A 9149-nucleotide genomic window follows, 5' to 3' on the forward strand; every position below is an offset into this window, starting at 1 on the left:
ATTCATAGAAGATTGTGAACACCAGGATAGTGTCCGGCTCTGCAAAATAAATTCCACATACCACCGTAGAGAGAATATTATGTTCACAAGTTCAATTTGCTGACGTGTTTTGTGGCATGACGTCACACCACCACCAAGCCTTTACTGGAATCTTTTTTTATTATACCACCTCAGCGCATTTAGCGAAGCGGTTTCCTTGGCACGTCTTGTCGAAGCAGAGATCGTGTTCCCCTTATTCCGGGATTCTCATCAATACGGACGTGGGTAACCCAACCACGCCATTGATGGTGGCGCTTGGGAGATAAGCGAGTTTTACCAGGCCAGTGGGGATGCATAGTTTTCGTCCGCCCATATATAAGGGGATAAGGATCCACCCTTTTTACCTACGCCTTCTTCCTCCTTTGCTTATCCATCTCTACGCACTCTCGAGCTCCAGCGTCCAAGCCCGTGCATCCCGTCTCGACCTTCTCCGACCATGTCCGGAGCGGGAGGCAAATGGCTGGCTTCCTCCGTTACGGAGGAGCACATCGCAAAACTGCGCAGCGCCGGATACCTTTCCGGCGATATCGCGCACCGGCTGCCCGACAAGGGGCAGCTCATCCCCACCCCCAGGCCCCATGAGAGGGTCGTGTTCCTTCCCCACTTCCTCTGCGGACTGGGCTTCCCGTTGCATCCCTTTGTCCGGGGGCTCATGTACTATTACGGCCTGGATTTCCACGATCTGGCGCCATTCTCAACATCATAGCGTTTATCGTCATGTGCGAGGCCTTCCTTTGCATCCAGCCCCACTTCGGCTTGTGGCTCAAGACCTTCAACGTCAAGCCGAAGGTAGTGAAGGTCGTCCAAGCGGAGTGCGGAGGCGCCATGCTGGGCAAGATGCCCAACGTCATCTGGCTTGAAGGGGCCTTCGTGGAGTCCATCAAGGGATGGCAATCGGGGTGGTTCTACATCACCGAGCCGCGTGACCCAAAATGGGCGGCGGCCCCTGAGTTTAGATCTGGTATCCCGATGCAGCTCACCTCCTGGAAAGAGAAGGGCTTGCTATGGGGCAGTTCGGACGAGCTGACAGGACTCCAGCCCTGTCTCCAGACCCTGGTGAACAAGAAGCTCAAGCTTGTCAATGTAATCCAGGTCATGCTCATCCGCCGGATTCTCCCCTGCCAACAACGGGCCTTCAACCTATGGGAGTTCGATCCGGCGAAGCACCGGACTCTGAGCAGGCTCTTCGACACGATGTACGAAGCCGTCTGGAGGGTGTTGTTCAAGGGCAGAGAAGCCCCCGCGTCCGTGACGGAAGATCGCGGATTCACCACCAAGCGCCCGGCCGGTGAGGTAAGCTTCGTTATCCTCTATGGGACAGTTGTTTTCTTTCATAGTTTGACTCTATGTGGGATCTAAAAACTCCCAGTGCCTTTGACAGGACTAGCAGAGAACGTCCGGACAGGTAGACTATCCGGCTCCCCTTCCCGAAGACCCAGCGGACGCCCGCTTAACGGGGCTGCTGGTTCCGGCACTCTATGTGGTGCCGGAGAGGAAGGCCAAGAAGAAGGCCACGGGAAATCAAAAAAGTTCCCGGCGCCAGGTGATATCGGACTCATCGTCCGATGGCTCCGAGGCGGACTCCTCCCCCGAAGACGAGGAGGAGAAAGAGGACTCTCTCCCAGAGGAAGGAGAGAGGAAGAGGAAGGCTTCCCCAACTGGGGAGGCCGAAGGGTCCAAGAGGGGAAGGACTATTCCCCCGGACAGCTCCGGCAACGCCAACGTTGGCGACAAAGAGTGGCCCTCCAGGGCCAGGCCTCCGGCAAGATCATAAGTATCCGGATTCCTGAAGGATTTATAATTTCTCTTTTGTGTCACATAGTGTCCTTCTAATGCCGCACACTGCCTGTAGTCCGGCCGATGATGATCTCCCCACTTCATCGAGCGGGTCGTTGGCTCCGTCGGATGTAGATTCCATCCCGACTGCCTCCACCCCTCGCGATGCGGAGGACGCCGAGGTGGGATCCCAGGAAGGGACCCATCAGGAGGAGGCTCCGGAGGCGCCACAAGGCAGCCTCCCGGACTTTGCGCCGGACTCCATGCCGGAACCCGCAGTGGTTCCGGAGTCCGACAGGCGGCCCCTTCGCAAGAAGGGCAAGACCGTGACACCGGTGGCCTCCGTCCAACTGGAGGCGCCGGACAACTTGTTGGAGGCGCTCAAAGGCGCTTCCATTGAGGAAGAACACTGCACTATCATGAGTGCGGTGATTCAGAAGGTTCAACTCGCCAAGAGCGGGCTGACCGAAGCCTGCAGTAGCCTTCTAACAGGCTTTGAGGTAAGAAGTTAAAAATATGTAATGTAATACCGCATAGACAGTAGCCCCTGATGCTCGGTTTGGTGTTCGGAAAGAAAAACCGGATTGAGGATCTAAAAAAGATATACGCAGGAATGCTAAAAATTGTGTCAATATGGGTTTGCAGGCTGCGCTGCTGACTTCTGCCGCACTGATTGCGGAGGTTGGTGCGTTGAAGCAGGACCTCGAGCGGTCCGAGCAAGAGCTCGGCCTTGCCAAGAGGCAGCTCGAGGACAAAGAAGGTGAGTAATACCATCTTTGAATTTGTACCTTACAGAAAAGGATTTCGGCTGCAATGAAAATAACAAGGATAACGTGTGTTCTGCAGGGGCCACAAACGAGGTGGCAACCCTGAAGGAGGCCGTATCTGCGGCCGAACGTAATGCGGCCGCAGAACGGACGGAGCAAGAGAAACAGGAGGCGCGGGTGGCGGAGGTGCGGCAAGAGCTCCAGGCTCTCATGGAAAAACATGAGAGTTTGGAGCGTGACTCGAAGACTCGAGAGTCCGAGCTTGCCTCGGCTCTTGAAAGTGCCAAAGCCGCTAAGGCCGAGGCCCATAAGGCCCTCTAGGAGATTGAGGCGGTGAAGAAGATAGCGGCGGGTAAGGCATTTTTCATGCAAAGCAAGCATGTTAATGTAAATTACCTATTACTTACCCGAATTCGGAGCTCTCCAGGGGCTTTTGCAGATCTGCCTTGCAGTGTATCTGATGCCGCCGCATTTTACCGAGCCGAGGAGGGGAGCTCAATAGAGAAGGTCTTCTGGTCTCAGTACGCTGAGGCCGGCCATCCAGTGCCCCCTAGAGACCAGCTGAAGCAGCTGGTCGAGCTCCACAAGGTAGCCGAGCAGGCCATGAAGGGCCTCATAGTCCGGCTGTGGCCTGGAGAGGCCATGCCTGGGAGCTACTTCGGCCTCGTGCAGCGGCTGGTGGATGTGTGCCCCTGGGTGGAGGTCATCAAGCGTTGCGCCTGTATTGAAGGTGCGCGTCGGGCCCTTGCCCGCGCAAAGGTGCATTGGGGCAGGCTGGATGCGGAGAAGCTTATCACTGACGCGCCGCCAGCGGGCAAGGAGTATCGCACGCCCGAGATGTACTATAAGACTGTCCTGAAGGGTGCCCGCAAGATTGCGAATGAGTGCCCCAGAGATGTAATTTTTGAGTAAACTCGCTATGTGTTATCCTGTGCGCCGAAAACTTAGTTCATATGCGCTAAGCAACGCTTATTAATTTAAAATAATACCTTCTGTGCGGCTGTTTATTAAATCTGAGAGATGGCAAGTCGTCGGCTTCAGCCCCCATGCCACGAGTGCTCGGGTGTTCGGGATAAACTTGAGCGCTGTTGTTCCCATATTGGGTTCATCTAGGGAGGCGCTCAACACGACGAACAAGGCAACCGGACTTATAATGCTTGAACACTCTCACTTAGCCATAGAATTCTATAATTTTAAATTTCGGTGAAGCCCCTAGTATTCGGAAGACCGAGTTTGGGGCGCTATCCACGCCTTGGCCGGACATTATCCGGTTCTTCGCTCGAATCGGCGTAAGTCTTTAGGGACTCGAAAAGACCTCTCGAATAGCGATCAGTCTCTCGCCTTATCATGACAGTCAGTTTTAGCTTTCTCCACTGAGGCGCTCGCCCAGCTCAACCGGGGCGCAATCGCAGTGGTTCTCCTAGTGCTACCTTAGCCAATAGAACGGAATGTAAGGTACCAAAACATGGGAGCCGGGCAAACCCAACTATTGACCCAAGACATGATTCGGAGCCGATTCATATAATGCTATAAGTTCGGGGTGCCGCACTTGTGAAAGTATTCGGACTTATCACACCATAATGCGGGGAACATAAGTGTCACACCCTGATTTTCATGCCACAACACTTAAGTCAACAAATCATGCTAAAATGTGGTTTGACAAAAACTTTTGAGTGTTTTGTCTTTGCTTTGATTGAATGTTTGTCTGTTGTTTGCAAGTGCTCTAACAATCAAATAAATTCTCCAACCCTTATACTCCTTCCCCTTGATCCAAAAACCTTGACCAATGATCATACCATGTGTATAGGACATAAAAATAATTTCTTACAAAAATAATTTGGCCAAATAGTATTTTCAAAAATTAGTTTTTCAAAAACCCCTGAATTGAGGTTGCACTGCAAGTACTTAATTAAGGGCAGTAAAAATCTTTCCAAAAATATATTTGACTCCTATTCGATATAGGATACCCAGAAACCACAAAAATATAAATTTAAAAGTTATTTTCCTATTTTATTTAAAAGCTTTTTCTTAAGGCCAGAAACAGTCTTTAATAGGGAAAAATTATTTTATTGTTTTAAAAATATTTGACAAAAATCAGGGAAACTCATTGGACATATAGTGTCCATATATAAGAGTTTCAACGCATGGTCATGTTCAAAATATTGGTCAAATACCTCAAAAACCCTTTCTGAATATTTTAAGCATTTGAAATATTTACAAAGGAAATATTCTCCAAAAATTCGAAGAAAATTCTAGCATGTCACATATGACATGTTTAATGATCTTGACAAGTATCATGTCATGGAGAATAGTATAACTCCATGAAATCCCCTCAAAACCATTTCTGTCCATTTTGAAGTTTGAGCAACTTTACATTGCCAAACATGTCAAAATGTTCTCAAACCTTGTGAACATGCTCAAATGGTCTAATAATTAATCTAGACCAAATGGCACAAGTTGGAGAACAAGTTAACTTGATCAAAGTGCCCCAAAACCCTTCCTGTCCAGAACCAAATTTGAACAACTCTACATTGGCAACTTTCTCCTTTTGATCTCAACTTTTTTGGGCATGTTCAGAACCTCAAATGATGATACTAAACCAAGTGGTGCATCAAGGAGAATTGATTTGCATGACTAAATCTTGGTAAAGCCATTTCTGCTAATTTCTAGGGTTTACCAAAGTTGCATTGTCAACTTCCTCCAAATGAGCTCCAACTTGGTGATCAACCCCATTTATATATGACACTTTATCCTGTTAATATTCATATCATTTGGAATCCATTTGCTTGCCCAAACCACCATCAAACACCTTCTGGCAGAAATTTAAAATGCATGTTTTGGCCATTTCCACTAATCTCCATGGGCTCAACTTTGTACCACAGCTACTCCTGACCCTCTTCTACCTCCAGTACCTCTCCCTTGGCCTCAGCTCAATGATTGAGGGGTGAAACCTCCTCATTTACCCCTCTGGACAGCCACAACACCCTTCTCTCTCACCCCTCCTCTCTCACCAGAGCCCCTCCAGAGCATCCAAGGCTCCCTCTCCATTCTTTACTCTCTCCCACACCTTCTAGACACCAATGGACGTGCCCACTGTGCATATAAAATGGCATGCCGACCATTTGCACGCTCTGGAGCGCGCTACAGTGCGCTCCCGCACTGTGGCCGCCCCCTTCCAAGCACCTCCGGCCACCTCGGGCCTCCCTAGTGCGCCCGACGATGCGCCTCGGCGTCCGCAGCACGCCACGCCTCTGTCCCCCTCCTCCTCCTCCCTCCTATCGCCTCCCTCGCACGCGCGCCAGCTCCAGTGAGCGGCTTCACACGCGCGAGCTCTCTGGCACTTCCCCGCTCCTTATCTCCCTTCCCCTGGACGTAGACCATCTCTACAAACGCCCCAGACAGGCAACACTGCCGGGACCTTCCTCCCTGGCCCTCCTTCTCCCTCTACGGAGCTCACCGAGCGCGCCCTAGACCGCGCCCACTGTGCACCAACGCCCCCTCTGTATAGAGCCCCCCCTCGAGTTATCTGGACTATTCCTGCTCTCCCTCTCCCCCAGAAACCTCCCGGACAAGCTCTCTCGCCCCCTCGTGCCCTCTGTCCACCTCCATGGCCGGCGGCCTCTTCCACGGCCATCCCGCTCTCCACCTCTTCAGACCTCCCCGACATGCCTTGGGCATCTGGTTGGATGCGGCACTCCGTCCTGAGCTCTCCGGTGTGCAGCACACCGCGGGAGGTGGTCGGAATCGCCGGCACGGGCGGCGGCCAAGCCACTGCTCCGACGGTGTCCGCACACGCACGAGGAAGGCGCCACCTTCCCCCTACCTCCTCCTTCGGGCGCGGCCGAGCCGCACGGCTCCGCCCCCACCGCCAGCCAGCATAGATGGGGAGAGCAGCGCCAACGGCGAGCGAGGCCGGCGCCCTCTGCCTGGCGTCGCGGGGTTGAAGATGACGCGAGGCAGGGCGAGCGACCTGCTCGCGGGACCCGCCCGTCAGCCACCGAAGCGCCACGCCCAGCTTGCATAAGTGGAGGCGCCCGCGTGAAAGACGCCTTCGACGTGGCCCCTGCGCGCGTGCGGCCGAGCCGCTGGGCCGGCCCAGTGGCGTGCTGCTGCCAAACCTCGCTCTGTGCGCCTCTTAAGGGTAAAGCCCTTGTCTATTTCTTTCTTTTTTCTTTTTCCAGAAACTTGTAAAATCTCCCAAATATTCATATTACCTCCAAATTTGATGATTCAAATTTCTAGTAGCTCATAAAATCATGATCTATCTCATGGTGCAACTTGCACATCTTTCCAGGAACCTTTTCTTAACAAACATTTATCAAATCTTGTTTTTCCATTTCTGTGATGAATTTTAGAAAATCACAGAGAGCCCATGCTTGATCCAAATTCCATGATACAAAATCCTAGATGTCTATAAGTTCAAAACTTAGTTTCTGAACATTTTTACTAATACTTTCTGTGCAACACAAAATACTGAGCCATTTCTTCATATTTGTCAACTTTGCAAATTCATGGGAAATTCCTTTGAACTCCAAATCCAGCGAAACCAACTCCTAGATGCTTCTAAAATCATGCTTTGTCAAATGGGTGCCTCTGCTCATTTTTGAAAATAATGTTTCTGTACACTTCTTGCAAATCCATTAATCCCTTGATTCCATCATATTGAAATGTTCAGAGATGTCCATTGATCAAATCCTAATGAAACCACTTTGGTCATCCCTCATATGACCAGAGGTATCCTACAAAAGTCCAACTCATATTTTTAGAGCACTTTTATTTCCTGCCTTGTTGTGTTGCTTATTATGGTTGCTCTCAACGATAGTTGACGAAGTAGACGAAATACTTGGAGCTGGACCAGAGATATTTGAAGACCTCGAAGACCTTGTTAAAACAGGGAAGCAGCCCTTTGACCATGTCTATGAAACCCTTTTTATGCAAGTCATATAGCACATATTGTTGTTGCAACGGAATCATGATGAGGTACTAACCACTTTGATGGGTTCCCACCGTTACTTCCTCGTTGATACTTGAATTGTGCATGACCCTACCTTCTTATGAGGGTTATACCGGTGGGAGTAGATAGGATGCTAAAGTAGATGCTACGCAAAAAGGGACGGGTATATGCATGATGAAGGAGACAAAGTATTTTCAAAAGACTTTTCGAAAACCCCGTCGGGTGCCACTTATGCCCGAGGGAGATGATGAGATGGGTAACCACTTGATGATGAAGTGGTGTACCGAGGTGAGTGTGTGTGTTGTTTTCGAAAACGGATTAGATTTAAGATTTGATGACTGTCCCAACCTTACATGCGCAACCACTCTACCCTTATATGGGAAAGGGCATTATTGATTACCTAGGCCGATACTAGCTTGGAGCCCGCATTACTAGTGATGGGGGAGAGTTGGTGCTCTCTCTCGGGACGGGGTCGTGCCAGGTAGGGCGGCCAAGAACATTTTTATGGGGCACCGGACACACCGTTGGTACCCCGTGATTGTGATGTGAGATGATTATGGAGCGTGGCTCCAACAAAAATGTTATGTGATAATGTTGGGCACGGGGGTTACTACCAATCGAGTGGACTCCATGTTAGTGTCGTCTAGGGAAAGGTAGTGATCGGGTGCCTACCCCGGGTACTTGAGGTATCGCGGGTCGTGGATGACACGGAAGTTCCCCGGATCTTGTGGGTACAGTGTGCAACCTCTGCAGAGTGTAAAACTATTCGAATAGCCGTGTCCACGGTCAAGGACAGTTGGGCGGTGCTGCTTAAACTATGTCCAGTGTTTTACAACCGTGTGTGTGTGAGTTGATAAAACTACTTGGGTCAAGTCAAAGGACTTGACATGATTGAGTTGGGTTGGTGCCCACTCTATTTATGTTGATATCTGTAACCTGTCCTCATGGTTACTTGAATTCTCCTAATGCAATGTCTTACAAGTTGTTGAACATGTCATTGCACTCAAAACTAGCTTTCTGCAAAAATTTACCTATATCATGCATTATTGTATCTTGAACCAAAACATGGGTTGCTTGCGAGTACATTCAAAGTACTCATTGGCTTGCCACTGGTTATTTTATTGGCCAGGCATGAAAGAACAAGATATGATGAAGAATACTTCGGCGACGAACATGCGAGCTAGCACGTTTCCCAGTCAGAATGCCTGTAGGGTTAAGGCAGATGGCATGGGTCCAAGTTATCGACGAAGATTTCCGCTGCGATGTTATACTCAAGACTCGACCATAATGGTCCTACTTGTGTAATACGGTATGTATGGATGTAAGACTCTTGTTATTCAGCTTCTGTGTGTTCAGTGAGCATTGATCTCTGGGATCACTGTACACGTGCATTCGGTGATCACGACTTATGAGCCGGGGTCCCCACAATAAGCCCCTGGTGTATTCGGCCATACCAAAATATACGGGTGCAAGATGTCATTAATGAACATATATGTAAAGTAATGCAATTATAGGCAAAAGGTGCTGTAGTATTTATTCAAGTGATTCTGCTATGAGTGCGGAATGATACAAATAGTGTGGTAAGCAAAGGATTGGACTAATTAGACGTGTCT

The sequence above is a fragment of the Triticum aestivum genome, chromosome 1B, assembly GCF_018294505.1.
Source record: "Triticum aestivum cultivar Chinese Spring chromosome 1B, IWGSC CS RefSeq v2.1, whole genome shotgun sequence".
NCBI lineage: Eukaryota > Viridiplantae > Streptophyta > Magnoliopsida > Poales > Poaceae > Triticum > Triticum aestivum.